The sequence below is a fragment of the Phacochoerus africanus genome, chromosome 12 (genome assembly GCF_016906955.1).
Source record: "Phacochoerus africanus isolate WHEZ1 chromosome 12, ROS_Pafr_v1, whole genome shotgun sequence".
In the NCBI taxonomy this organism is placed as follows: domain Eukaryota; kingdom Metazoa; phylum Chordata; class Mammalia; order Artiodactyla; family Suidae; genus Phacochoerus; species Phacochoerus africanus.
Window position 1 is genome coordinate 6,435,050 of NC_062555.1, and position 15,869 is coordinate 6,450,918.

A 15,869-nucleotide genomic window follows, 5' to 3' on the forward strand; every position below is an offset into this window, starting at 1 on the left:
AGGTTCTTTTTACTTCCTTCTTACTAAATACAGCAAAGTCACTCGTAACAAAGCTAAAATGTGAGACGGTACCTACCCACCACATCCTGCAGCAGCTGCAGACATTGTGGAATTATCCTGGGAAAGCATTTCAAAAACAAAGGGTGGGGTGGGACCTGGCACCCCCCCACACACACACTAATGGGCCAGCACCAACCCTGAGACCCCTCCAGGCTGCACAGCAAGCTGGAGGGGACCCAACTCTGACCACGCCTGGGCCTGCAGCCACCGCACAAGGGAGGGCTTAGCAGTCCACCAGACTGGGGGCCAGCCTCGCCCAGCAGCATGTCCCAAACGGTCGGCCCCTCCGCAGCAGAAAGGCCCAAGCAGTCCACACAGGTGGCACCCTGAGAGCACACAGCTCGGGTGACAAGAGGCAGGTGTGCCACTGGGCCCTAGAGGACATATCCTACATCAGGTCACCTCTCCAAGTCTAGGAAATGAAACGTACCTGACTTACCTAACACAGAAATCAACACAAAGAATCAGACAAAATGAGGAAACAGAGGAATAGGTTCCAAACAAGGGAACAAGACATAACCCCAGAAGAACTAAGTGGAGATAAACAATCTACCCAATAAAGAGTTCCGTGTAATGATCTCAGAAGAACGGACGCAGTGAAAAGTTTAAGAGCAGAAAACAAGAAGAACCAAAGTTGAAGAGTACAATACCTGATATTAAAAATATTCTCCAAGAAACAGGCAGGAAACTGATAAAGAGGAATGCCTAAGTGAACCAGAAGACAGAGTAGTGAAAATTACAAATAAATAATAACTTTATTTAATCTAAGAGAACTAAAAAGTAAATAAAACAGAACCTAAAGTTAGTGGAAGGAAAGAGCTAATCAGGACCAAAGCACAACAAAATAGAGACTGCAAAAGATCGAAGACTTCGAAAAACGCTTCATAGGAAAAGAACCTTAGTAACATTGGTAAACCTTTAGCCAGTCTCAAAGGAAGAAAGAAAGGGGGTCTGAATAAATAAAATGAGACATGAAACAGGAAACCTTACAATCAACATCACAGAACGACAAAGGAGCATAAGGGACTGCTATCAACAGTTATATTCCAATAAAATATTCAACTTAGATGAAATGGATACATTTCTAGAAATGGACTGGATCAGGAAGGAAATATGAACAGACCAATTACCCTACTGAAATGTAACCAGTAATTTTAAAAACTCCCAACAACAAAAAAAATCCAGGACACGATAGCTTCACAGGTGAAATCTACCAAACATTTAAAGCGGCTTTAACAGGAGTTCCCATTGTGGCGCCGGGGAAGCGAATGGGACCAGTATCCATGAGGATGTGGGTTGGATCCCTGGCCGCACTCAGTGGGTCGGGGATCCGGTGTTGCCTTGAGCTGTGGTGCTGGTCGCAGAAAGTAAAAAGAACCTTCAGTTTGCCCACCATTTGATTCATAAAACGAAGGGAAAGCTTACAAACCCATCCACACTGCCTTCTCCTGCGCAGGAAGCTGTCCTTCAGGGTGGAACGCAGCTGAAGCTGTGAACACGTCTCCTCCTCTCTCCCAGGTGTGAGGTTAGGTGCTGTCCAGCTCATTGAAAAGCTGATGGAAGCCATGTGACCCAAGGAAGCAGCAGGAAAGACAGTTACTTTCCTGTGAGTTCCAGAAACAAAACCTTAGACCAGTGTGTTTCAGTTGATGTGATCTTTGAGAAACATGAAAATGGGATAGAGTATGTGAGAGAATAGTAATGAAAGTATGTATGGTATGTGGTAGAGAAATATCTCCATGATTTTGTAGAGCAGATTTATTACAGCAGAATTGACTGTAAAATATATTTGTATGAAGCACACTAATAGGATTTCCCTACCGACTTCTGTTTTTCCTTGAAATATGATGAGATAAAAACTGAGACTCGGAGTTCCCGTCATGGCGTAGGGGTTAACGAATCCGACTAGGAACCATGAGGTTGCAGGTTTGATCCCTGGCCTTGCTCAGTGGGTTAGGGATCCAGCGTTGCCGTGAGCTGTGGTGTAGGTTGCAGACGCGGCTTGGATCCCGCGTTGCTGTGGCCTTGGTGTAGGCCGGCAGCTACAGCTCTGATTGGACTCCTAGCCTGGGAACCTCCATATGCCGCAAGTGTGGCCCTAGAAAAGACAAAAAGACAAAAAACAAAAAAAAAAACAAACCAAAAATGGGGGGTAATAGGAGTTCCCTACTAGCTCATCGACATTGTCCCTGCTGTGGCTTGGGTTTGATCCCTGGCCTGGGAACTCCCACATGCCTCAGGCACTGCCAAAAAAAAATTAAATAAATAAAAATAAATTAAAAAAAAAAAAAAAACAACTGAGACTCAACCATCCCACTCCCTCCCCCTCCCCTGAGCTCTGGGTTAATAGATGCAAACTCTTGCCTTTGGACTGGATCGGCAATGAGATCCTGCTGTGTAGCCCTGGGAACTATGTCTATGTCTAGTTACTTATGATGGAGCGTGATCGTATGCAAAAAGAGAATGTGTTCATGCGTGTGTACCTGGGTCACCGTGCTGTACAGTGGAAAAACAATTGTATTGGGGAAATAACAATAAAAAAAATAAAAACAAAAAAACCCAACAGACTCTGGTGACGTTCCTGCTGTGGCACAGTAGGTTAAGCATCCGACTGCAGTGGCTCAGGTCACTGAGGCGGTGCAGGTTCAGTCTCCAGCCTGGCATGGTGGGCTAAAGGATCTGGCATCACTTCAGTTGTGGAATAGATGGCAGCTGTGCCTCGGATTCAGTCCCTGGCCTGGGGATGTCTATATGCTGTGGGTGCAGCCATAAAGTTAAAAAACAAACACAAAACTAAGAATCCCTGACAAGCTGAGGACACAGTGGGACACGCGGCCTTTGTTTACTGGAGCACGGATGGAGGTTTCCTCCGTGGGATGTGCTGATTCCAGTTGCGCGGTCTGTTTCGTTTTGCAGTGTGGTCCGGTATCTCCTGTTGACCACCCGCTGTTTCTGGGTTCCTCCGTTCTGTCTCCTTTTAAGTTATGTTTCAGAAATAGTCAAAACCCTCAAGGTTTACTCCCTTGAATCCGAATAAAGTGGCGAAGAGGTCCAAACAAAACCAGTCTTCCCCCGTAGGTCCTGTGTCAGCCCGGGGAGTGAGCTGAGAAATCAGAGTCCCACACCCGCGCTGTGCGGTTGGAGAGGTTACCGAGAAATACCCTCTGCTCAGAAGGGACGCGTCCCTCTTTGTTCTGTCCCTCTGTCCACATCCCAGATATGAGATCTATTCGTTGAATCTAGAAGGACCTTCAAATTCAAGAGGCCATTTTTGAAATGAAATTACTCCTAGAAGGAGTAATTTGTTTGGTTGTTGTTGGAGATGAGTTGCCAACTTTTTGAGAGTAAGACATTCTAGGAAAATGAAAGTAATTGGCTTGAAGGACTATTTTCATAGTTTTTTTCAGTGGCTGGGAAGACATCTTGAAGTACAAGATGTTTTTTGTTTTTTTTTTTTAACGTGTTGCTAGCAGGTACTTTTGCAAGAATGATGATATGTGGCAGAAAATGAGACGGAAGAGTCAAAGTAACTTCAGCTAACTCCCAACTTAAGGAAGTCTTACCCATTGTATTGCCTTTTAAATGTCATGTCACAAAATGGACCATCAGAGCTACTTTACATGGAGTAAATGCCCTGATTAATATGATTTGGATTTTCTTACAGGAAGAAATGAGTGGAGTTGATTTCTTCAGAGGGTTGCCTGCTTTGATTTTGTATGGGAGGGCACTGGGCCAAGAAGCGTAACTAATACTTTCCCAATGTGTTATCATGCTTTGTATTCATTTTACTAATTCCATCCGCCACTTCCTTATTGGAAATCAAAAGCATTTGGCAGTCACAGAAATAATTTATCTCATTGCATTCTGCCTTGCGGGCTTGGGTAGAGCAGAGGAAGCAGTGACCGTTTCATTTTGGGAAATCCCAAGAAGAAAACTGTCGCTATGTGAACGCTAGGAAAACAGTCACCTGAGACAGGTAACTCACCGGGGGGGGGGGGGTTTCTAAAGTTACCTGAAGAATCTCTTCTAGGAGAATAAAAATTTAGCAGTCACCTTAAGACCGTTGTCATTTCTCTAGTTCTTGATTTATATAAATAGTTGATCTTAGGTAGCTTTGCTGCCTAAAATTCACTTTCTCAAAAGTGGCTACAGTTTTTTTGTTTTAATAAAATTAAGTCACATGACAATAATTTGGTTCTGATTATCATTACTTATGAAGTGACTCCTAATTAACAGTGGAAGTTAAATGTCCAACTGAAAAGTCAATATGTAAAATTCCGGATAAAACACAAGTTTTAAAAAGAAGGCTGTACTTGTCATGATAATGATTATTTATGGTGGTGCTTGTGTTTGGAAAAACTATGTACAGAAGCAGTATTTAAATAACTGATTTGTTTTGGTGTATACTTAAGAAAAAAGTGTTCAGTTTCATAAATGTATATCATTTGGACTTAAAAGGTTTTTTTTTTAAGTTTCACCTGTTACAGATTTTAAACCCAAGTCTTTGTTTAGCGAATGTTTTTAGGTCTATTTATTTGAATGAAAGAATTATTGTTTTGAAAATCCTATTAATTGACATTAATGTCAGTATAGGAATAAGTCTAGACATTCTATTATTTTATAAGACTCTCTGTTTTAATTCCAGCTGCTGAATGAGGCAGGGCAGATGTAATTTTTATGACAGTTCACAGTTTAGGAAGTTATAGCCAATTATCTTTATAGGTATGTACACTTTATCTTGTTTCAATTCTAGAAAGTTTAATTTGTTCCTGAGTCTAGAGCAAGTTGACCTACATTTAAATCAGAACTGTTGATATTACTGTTGATGTGATACCAGTGTCCCTTCAGACAACCTAAACCGTGGCTGAATTTTCTCATCTGTAAAATGGGCTGGCAGTAATACCAGTTTCATAGGCTTATGGTGAGGAATGAATGTATTAATTAGAATTAGTGAATCTTGATATCATACCAGATACACAGTAAGAGGGCATTAAACAATCATCATTATTTAATTATAAACAATGGATCCCCAAATAATGCTAGAGTCTTAGAGATCTGGGTTTAATTCCTAATCCTAGACTTAGTAGTTAAGTGACCTTGGATGAGTTAGTTGACCTGTTTGATCTTGGTTTTAACGTAAATCTAATAGGATTGTTATACTAGGTCAGCTTATCTCATGTAACTTTTTAGTGCATATTTCGGCATGTATTAGCCATGATAAACGGTAGCTCGAAAAAGAATAGAGTTAAGGACAGAGTAAAATAGTTACAGCTAGCAACTGTCAAATACTGAGTTAAAAATCTATAGAAAGATATTGCAAGCCATTAAAAAGTACATTAAAACATGCGTCTGTAAGGGGTTTTGAAAACTTGTAGCTGGAATGTCTAGGAATTGTGGGTTTGCAGCTTTTGGTCCAAGGGTGGTACTCAGCTCCCACGGGTGTGACTGTGGGAGACTGCGGTGGAAACAGGGCAGCCTCACCGCTGATGACGCCAAGATTGGAGATGGGACTGGGAAAGCAGCTGCAAGTTGAAGGGAGACCCTCCCAGCACCAGGCCCTCCGGAGAGAGTTGCAGCTTCGGAGCCTAAGTTGTCCAACTCCATGGTTGACTGCTGAGCTAGAAAGAAAGAAAAATGGAGGGAATAATGGCCCAGACTTCCCCAGTTTAATGAAAACATTGATTTACTGTTCAAAAAACCCAACAAACCCAAAGATAAACACAGAGACTTTTACTCCTGAGCACATCAGAGTCATAGGGTACAGGAGATAACAGGAGCATTGAGAATGGAGGGTACCTTCGTTTCATGAATCAAATGATGGGCAAACTCAAGGTTCTTTGTACTTAGAGGGTACCTGATGCAAACGGTTCTGTGTAGGATGGATCAAAACAAGGTCCTCCTGGAGTTCCCGTTGTGGCTCAGTGGTTAGCGAATCCGACTAGGAACCGTGAGGTTGCGGGTTCGATCCCTGGCCTTGCTCAGTGGGTTAAGGATCCGGCGTTGCTGTGAGCTGTGGTGTGGTTGCAGACGCCGTTCGGACCCAGTGTTGCTGTGGCTCTGGCGTAGCCCGGCAGCTACAGCTCCGATTAGACCCCTAGTCTGGGAATCTCCAGATGCTGCGGGAGCAGCCTAAGAAATGGCAAAAAAGACCAAACAAACAAACAAACAAAAAACAAAAAGAAAACAAGGTCCTGCTGTAGAGCTCAGGGCACTGTATTCGATATCCTGTGGTCAGTCTCGATGGAAAAGAATGTGAACAAGCGCGCGTAAGTTTGTGTAACCGAATCACTTTGCTGCAGTGTGGAAACGAACACGTCGTAAATCAGCTCTCCTTCCGGAAGATAAATTTAAAAGAAGGATGGAGGGTACGTGGGGAAACATGGCAGGCCGAGGAGAGATCTGTGTTTGCCTCCGTGCCCTGCCCTGGCTTTTGCGCGTGTCCACGCTGACCGACGCTTGTGAATTACCTAACAACGTTTAGGGTGGGGAATGCCAGAGGCGAGTGACTTCGAACTCATTGCTCGTTTACATCTTACGTTCACTAGCTAAAGTTGGCTCTTCTTGCTCTCTCTGTACCTGTCTGCGTAAATGGGTGTATCTGTGTGTCTGCGGAGGTGCGTGTTTGTATAGTGTCGTGTGTGTAGGAATTGTGATGATTTCCTAAATTGTGGAGGAAATGTATATATATTTAATATAAATGTGCTTATATAATGTTTATATCCTTTCCTCTGTAATTTAAGAAATCACCCTATTTTCTAAAGTTTCCTGAAAAAAGTTTTTAAAAAAGAAAACTTGGTGCTATTAGTAGAAACTAAAATCAGAGTTCCCATCACGGCGCAGCGGAAACGAATCCGACGAGGAACCATGAGGTTGTGGGTTCGATCCCTGGCCTCGCTCAGTGGGTTAAGGATCCGGTGTTGCCGTGAGCTGTGTGTGGTGTAGCTTGAAGACTTGGCTCGGATCCCACATTGCCTTGGCTGTGGTGTAGGCCGGTGGCTACAGCTCCGATTCTACCCCTCGCCTGGGAACCTCCGTATGCCGCGGGTGCGGCCCTAAAAAAAAAAGACAGAAGACAAAAAATAAAAAAATAAACTAAAATCTGTGAAAGGTGGATTGCTCATTGTTTATAATTATATGGTTTTGGTAGAACAGTATATTTCTGGAATAAATTATAAATGTGAACATTAAAAATCATACATTGTTTTCACATGAAAGAAGAAAAGCTTACGTTCTGTAGGACTGACTACGAAACTCAGTGATACAGAGGAAGACTCCTCAAGGAGAGATGGAAGTGGCTTGAAATAAAGAGGCTCGCAGTAACTCTCACTGCCATCCACTCATAACCTTCTCCCTGACCTTGAGCAACCAGCAATATCCTGCCTCTCTCTAACTTGCCTGTCCTGAGTATTTCATGCAGATGGATCCTGTAATATGCGGTCCTTTGGGAGTGGCTTCTTTCACTTGATGTATTTCGAAGTTTATGTTGTAGCATGAGTCCATATTTCTTTCTGTTGCTGAATAATATTCCATTATACGGGTGTATGGAATTTTATGTAGCCATTTGTTAGCTGACAGGCATTTGGGGGTGTTTCGCTTTTTGGTTATTACGAATAATATTGCTATGAACATTTATGTCCAAGTTGTAGTATGCACCTATGGTTTTTATTTCTCTTCGGTATAATCATTAAGGACTGGAATTGCTGGGTCATTTGATAACACTCTATTTAACCTTTTGAGGAACTGCCAAACCGTTTTCTAAAGCAATTGCATCATTTTACATTCTGACCAGCAGCGTATGTGTTTTTCCATTACTCCACACTTTCAATAACACTCGTTATTACCTGGCTTTCTGATTGTAGTCATTTGGGTAGGTGTGAAATGGTATCTCATTGTGACTTTGATTTGCATTCCTTTGATGGCTAATTATGTCAAGTATCACTTCATGTGCTTATTGGTCATTTGTGTAACTTCATTGGAAAAACAGTTTTTTAGATCCTTGGTTTGTTTTTCTTTCTTTTTTTTTTTGTTGTTGTTGTTGTTGCTATTTCTTGGGCCGCTCCCACGGCAGATGGAGGTTCCCAGGCTAGGGGTTGAATTGGAGCTGTAGCCACCGGCCTACACCAGAGCCACAGCAACGCGGGATCCAAGCCGCGTCTGCAACCTACACCACAGCCCACGGCAACGCTGGATCCTTAACCCACTGAGCAAGGGCAGGGACCGAACCCGCAACCTCATGGTTCCTAGTCAGATTCATTAACCACTGCGCCACGACGGGAACTCCGGTTCGTTTTTCTTATTTGTCTTTTCATTACTAATTTGTGGTAGTTTTTTACATATTTTTCAAATACAACTCCCTTATCATACATACCATGTATAAAGATTTTCTCCCATTCTGTGGATTAGCGTTGATAATATTTTAAAATCACATCTTATTTGGTTTGAATTCCTCTAAAACTATTCTCTTTAAGTTTGTTCATATGTACAGATACACTTGTATATCCTTAACTATATTCTGTGAAAAGGGGATTAAGTATGAAATAAGTAAAACAAGTATGGTGTGGAGAGAAAGGAACTCTAGTACACTGTTGGTGGGAATGTAAATTGGTGCAGCCACTGTGGGAAACGGTATGGAGATGCCTCAGAAAACTAAACATAGAACTCCCATTTGATCCAGCAATCCCACTCCTGGGCATCTATCCAGAGAAAACCACGACTCGCAAAGACACATGTACTCTGATGTTCATTGCAGCACTATTTGCAATAGCCAAGACATGGAAACAACCTAAATGTCCATCGACAGAGGAGTGGATCAAGAAGAGGTGGTACATATACACAATGGAATATTACTCAGCCATTAAAAGGAAAGAAATAAGGACATTTGGGGCAACATGGATGGACCTAGAAATTATCATGCTAAGTGAAGTCAGCCAGACAATGAGACACCAACATCAAATGCTTTCACTTCATGTGGAACCTAAAAAAAGGACACAATGAACTTCTTTGCAGAACAGATCTGACTCACAGACTTTGAAAAACTTATGGTTTCCAAATGAGACAGGTTGGGAGGTGGGGGGATGTACTGAGGATTTGGGATGGACATGCTGTAAAATTTGGTTGTGATGATTGTTATACACCTGTAAATGCAATACAATTCATTAAGTAATAAAAAAGGAAAAAAAAAGTAAAGTATGAGAAATGCCCAGCATAAATGATCTTTTTTGATTCACACTTTATATCAGCATATTAAAGGTTCTGAAAAGTAAAAAAAAATTATATGATTTTGTATAATAATATATTTTATGATTATGAACAATATATATTATATGATTTTGTATAAAAAAGCCACCTAAGTACAAATAATGACATAAAGTCTGTGTTATAAAGTTGTTATGTATTACAAAGTTAATGTTAAATCTAGGGGTGGAGTTCCCATCGTGGCGTAGTGGAAATAAATCCCACTACGAACCATGAGGTTTCGGGTTCGATCCCTGGCCTCACTCAGTGGGTTAAGGATCTGGCGTTGCCATGAGCTGTGGTGCAGGTCGCAGACGTGGCTCAGATCTGGCATTGCTATGGCTGTGGCATAGGCCAGTGGCTGCAGCACCAATTAAGATCCCTAGCCTGGGAACCTCCTCCATATGCCATGGGTGTGGCCCTAAAAAGGACAAAAAGACAAAAAAAACCCCAAAAATCTAGGGGTACTAGTACAGCAGCTTTAAATATTAAAAAAAAATCAATGGGACACTATTTCAAGAAATATAAATATTTATGAAAAATTAGGATTTCTTACTAACTCACTTTTTTCTAACAAATATTTAATATTATATATTTATAATAATATTAGTATGTATATATATTTAATATTGCTTTATATGTACAGTATACTGTGCCAAACTCTTGGGGGGGTATGAAAACCGTAAGTTGTGATTTTTGTTTTTAAGGTTTATTACATCTATGCTGGAAAAAAAACATGTATTCCAAACCATGAGGAAGGTTCAAAGGTATGTGTAGACAAATATTTGTTTCAGCGTGAAGTCCTTAGCACACTTGCATCAGAATTACCTGGAAACTTACTAAACATACAGATTTCTTGACTCCTACTGCTACCTGTTCATCCCAGTGTCTTGAGGTATGAATTTGGAGTCGTGCGGGTTTAAAAACACCCACGATGATGCCCGGTACTCACCAGTGTCTTGACACCAAGTCGGTAGAATGATAGAACAGCGCGATTACTTCCCGCTGAGCCTGTTTCCTCATCTAGATGAGCTTCACCTGCACCTTCAGGTTGTCACAGAGTAAAGGCTACGCCAAGCGGAGAGAAGGATGTGAACAGCCTGCAAGAGTGCGTAGGCTGATTTGTCTCAGGTACGGTGAATTAGAAAGATAAAGGTTTGAAAAAAATACTGGAAAATAAGGTTGGTGTCATTTAAAAGGAGTCCTTGGATTTCTCCATAGAGGAAAAAGGCATGCGTATTACACCTGCGGACCGTAAACCTCCAAGATCATAGAATAGTTTTAAAACTACTTAAGGCACCGTTGTAGGCAGAGGCTTCTTTCCCATTGTTACAGAGAAAAACCACAGGCCCCAAAAGGCATCATTGGGCTCAAGCCCATGATAGCAACCCTAGGTGTAACGCCCACACTAATTACAACTTCAGCCTTCACCAGAAATGCAGTATTCATCAGCCTGTCTGGAATTTTCTGCCATGCACCAGTGAGGTCAGCTGTCGCAGGGGTCCTCTCCACTCCCTTCCCACCCCGCCACCGCCCCCAGAGACAGAAGAGGCAGTTTGCATGATAAAAGCCTTGCCATTCCCTCCCCCCCAAAAAGATGATGGCCTGGCACAAAATAATCCTTTCTCTTCTGCGGCTAATGACATCCTTGCTGCACCTTCCTTTCTGCAAACCTCCCATTTGTACCACTCCCTGGAGGGCCTTTCTAGGTGCTAGATGGGAGCCTGCCCAATTCATGAATCAGCTGACAAAGCCAATTAGATCTTTAAATTTCCTAGGTTGAGTTTTGTTTCTTAACACAATATATACATATATCAGAACCTTTGGCTGTCTTTCCTCTCACTTTTTTGTTGTTGTTAAGATATTTTAAAATAGGGACTCCTGTTGTGGCTCAGCAGGTTAAGACCCCGACATAGTGTCCATGAGGATGCGGGTTCGATCCCTGGCCTCACTCAGTGGGTTAAGGATCCAGTATCACATATGCAGCTCAGATCCAGTATGACCATAGCTGTCATGTAGGCTGCAGCTGCAGGTCCGATTCAAACCCTGGCCCAGGAACTTCCTATGCCACAGGTGAGGCTGTAGAAAGGAAAAAAAAAAAAAAAGATACAATGAATATCCTATTTATTTCAAGTACGTCCCTGTACATATCAAAGGAAGGATAATTTCTTACATAATCATGGTGCCATTATAAATTAATGTAATTGGATCGTCAGCAGTTTCCCTGGTTATACCATGTTGTTTTATGCAGCTGCTATTGTCTCCCAAAACCAAAGTCCAGTGAAGTGCCACTCCTTGCATTTGGTTCTGAAGTTGATTTTAGTCTGGATCACTGCTCCCCTGACAAAGTGGCCCTCTTTCTTCTCTGCGTGGCAGCTTTCGAACTGTAACTAACAGGACTGGAGATATTTCATCTCCTTTCCCGTTTTTCCAATCGTGTATTCATCCATTCACTTTTAAAGGCTGTTATTTATTTTACTGACATACAAATTCTGAGTATTATGTTCACGTATACTACCTGGTGATTTGATCCTTCATATGCTATGAAGTGAGCACCACAATCGTTTTAATAACCATCTGTCCCCATAAAAGTTATTACGATATTATTGATCATGTGTCTTATAACCCTGTGGCTTAGTTATTTTATAAGTGGAAGTTGTGCTTCTCAACCCTCTTCACCTGTTTCACCCCCACCCCCAGGGCCATTTCCTCTGACAGTGGCAACCACCAGTTTGTCCTCTGTATCTTTGAGTCTGTTTGATTTGTAATATTTGCTCATTTGTTTTTTTATTTAGATTCCACATTTAAGTGATATCGTATGGTATTTTTCTTTCCTTGTCTGACTTATGTTGTCACAAATGACAAGGTATATTTTTTATTTTTATTTGTTTTTTTTGGCTTTTTAGGGCTCCACCGGTGGCATATGGAGGTTCCCAGGCTAGGGGTCAAATTGGGGCTGTAGCCGCTGACTTATGCCACAGCCACAGCAACACTAGATCTGAGCCTTGTCTGTGACCTACACCACAGCTCACTGCAACGTTGGATCCTTAACCCACTGAGCAAGGCCACGGATCGAACCTGTAACCTCATGGTTCCTAGTCAGATTCCTTAACCACTGCACAACAGTGGGAACTCCATGTTTTGTTCTTTTTCTGAGATTCTATCTTATTTCTTTATTGGAAGATACTCCCCTGTCTCCTCTTTCTGTTTTCTGTGTTCATTCTCTGTGTTAGGTCAGTTACACTCCCCAATCTCGGGGAACTGGACTGTGTAGGGTCATCCTGGGGACCCAGCAGCACACTCCCTCTGGTCAGCAGGTCTCTGTGCTCTCGAGTTGCCTCTATGTGGGCTGCTTGGGCCCTTCTGTTGTGGTGGGGAGGCCGACTCCTGTGGTTGCACGGGTAGGTTTGACTGCCCCCCAGTCCAGTTGGATGCAAGGCCCTCTCTCACGTGGGGATGGTGGGCCAACCGAGAAGCGAGGTAAGCTTTCTGTGTGGTTGGCTGCGTGCTCGGAAATGGGTTGCTGCCAGCTCCTTGTGGGTGGAGCTGGTTCCCTGAGCAGTTGTCTGTGTGGCCCCAGGGCCTTGCGCTGGCCAGCCCATGGGCAGGGACACCCCCACTGCTCATAGACAAGCAGGAGGATCCAAAGTGGCGCTTGCTAGCCCGGTGTTATCAGGGTAGAATAAGCTCTTTAAATGGCTCGGCCAGCATCTGCGTCCCCCAGGGGGAGTCCCAGGCGGCTCCTGTCTCTCTGGGATCAAGATCAAGATCAGCACGGGCATCTGACCCAGGCTCCTTTCCACCTGCTGCCTCTCCACTGGGACTCAAGACATTTGAGATTTTGCACATGCTCTTAGGGATGGAGTGTCTGTTTCCCATAGCCCCTGGCTCTCCCGGACCTAAGTCTCATTGGTTTCCGGTGAGATGTTCTGGGGGCTCGTCCTCCTGGTGCAGGACCCCTGGGCTGAGGAGCCCAGCGCAGGCCGGGCCCCGTGCTCCCTGGAGAGGTCTTTGAATGGGATGTTTGTCCCATGTGTGGGTCACAGACCCCAGGGGGTATTGCTCTTGCCTGTATTGTGTCTCTCTGCTCCTCCTACTCACCTCATTGGAGTTCCTTCTTCATGTTCTTGGGGGTGGAAGATCTTTCCTGTGGGTCTTGAGGTCATTCTCGTAGATCCTTGTTCTGTAAGAGCTGTGGTTTGGGTGTGGCGTGGCAGGAGCTCAGCGTCTTCCTCCTCAGACGCCTTGGCCATCCCTCCCACTCATTCAGTTTTTAAAGAATTTCTTCTTGAGCCACTTTTGTGTGCAAGGCGCTGCCCATAAAGCTGCACGTGTAAGAGGCGCACAGTGTCTTCCTTATGGGAGATCAGGAATTATTTAGAAGACAGCATATTGTTTTCTTAATGAAAATACAAGTTTTGAAAACATCATTCCAAACACACACACACATGCACAGCCATACCTGTGTGCCAAACAGATTGCAGCAAACTTTCAAACAGACTATAAAGTGGTTTTCATTTACCAAAACTCTCTTTCAGAGTTTATGATACATAGCCGCAACATTTCCATGACATGAATCAAATTGCATGATTTTCCAAGCTGCAGCCTAAAAACAGAAACCTGCGGTTAGGACCAAGAATGAGAGTCCTCCAGCTCACTTAGGCATCTAGACTCGAAACTTAGCCCAGACAAATAGCGTACCACAAGCAAGACCCATTCAGAAATGAGCATCGTACAGACGCAGTCCTGTTCCAAGTGTGGCAAAGGATCAGGAAGTCGGGAGATTTGCTCTTGCTCTTGGAGTCTTACTGAGCTTGAGATGAAAAGCCAATTGAGGAAACCTGGCAGAGAAGACGGTGGGCACTGACTCAGAGGAGGAACTCTACTTTTGCCCTTATGTCATCTTCTGTTCATGAAAATTCCTTTCAGAAGATGTTCCAGAACGATTAGCAGTGCCCCGCGGCCTCACTCCTGGCAGCTCCTCCATCTGGACCCTTGGGGCTGCCTGGAGAATGGGTCATAGGAGGCCATCCCTTGGCAGGTTCTTAAAAGTGGAACTGAGGAAAGCTGATGCAGGGTTGGAGCAAAATGTTCCTAAAATGTGGGGTGTAGGGCTTCCAGTGTGTCAGCCCCATGTTTCCTGGCATGATTTCAGAGAGGGGGGAGCCAGTCTGCAGAGAAAAAGACAACACAGGGAGGCCGTCATGGAGAAGAGCGTGGGGGAGGGCAGGCTGGTGGTGGTGGAGTTCCCTCTGGTTCTGCTGCTGGCCGAAGCGCCTTCTTACACCGCCCTGCCCCACTGTCCCATGCGACACACACCTTCCTCAGGTTCTCTTAGTGTCCATCTCCTTGAAAAACCCAATTTCATCTGGGTTTCTATCCCTTATAACCGAGGATCCAAAGTATTTTATGTTCACCCAGTTCTCCCCTATTATTTGGGTGTGAAATGCAAATTAGCACCAAGTAAATATTGGGGTGGTCACGGCGATGACTCGGGCTTATCACATGCCCGGCACTCACTGTCCTTTGAACTTTGTTTACATGAACTTATCCCATCCTCACGATGATCCAGTGAAGATCCAGCGGTGTTGCCTCCACTTTGCACCCGAAGGGCAGCGAGATGAAAGACGTCGTCCCAGTTTCTACGTAGGTACTGGCGCCGTGACACTGTAACACGGCACTCTCTGCCTCTGACTGCTGTGCCTCTTTCCTTTGCCACCGTCCCTCTGTCCCCTGGTGACTGCGATGTCATCGCACAATTGCGAAGCGAGCAGATGGAACAAAAGTGCCTGTTCTAGAAGCAGCTGCCCCTTTCGTCAGTTCAGGTCTGTGACCACCACCTGGCTTATCTCCTCTACATTTATGAATTCTGTCCTTCCTCACCCAACAACATTTGGATCAGACTGTTCAATCCGGGAGGCAGAAGATAAATCTGGCCCAAGAATGGACTCTGGAAGCAGTGCCAAGGGTGAGTATCCCCAGATTTTAAGGTCAGCTCATCACCTCGGAAATAAACTTCAGTGGAAGATAATGTTCTCAGAGTGTCTGGGATGGGTCTGTTCTAGATTAAGACATTTCCCCAATTATTTGAAGATATCTTAGCCTCTCCAAAAGCCCCCCCCACACACACACACGGTTATTCACCCCCCCATCGACAACTAGGAATTGTCACAGATTGTCACAAGCCATGCATCACCGGAGATTTGCTGCGATGTCCCTGCCGTCTTCCAGTAAAATCTGTGTGATATTGTCTGCATCTTGCGGCCAGGCCTTTGGTGGTCGGATGAATTTCATCATTACTATGTGATGTTCCCTGTGCTAAAATCATAAGGTCATTTTAAAAATATATGATCATGAAAGATTGGTTTCAAACAGTTCTGTTCCTTGCGTACTCAAGGGCTGAGGCTCCAGGTAGGATTTCTCATCTTCATGTTGTCACTGAGGATGTGGTGGCTGAGCAGGTTTCCTTTGGAAGTGATCTTGAGAGGGGCATGTGTGTGAGAGGTGGAGGTGATACTAAGGTTAGGACTTGTCGAGTGAATTACTTTATGACCTATTGTGTAAGGGACCTGATT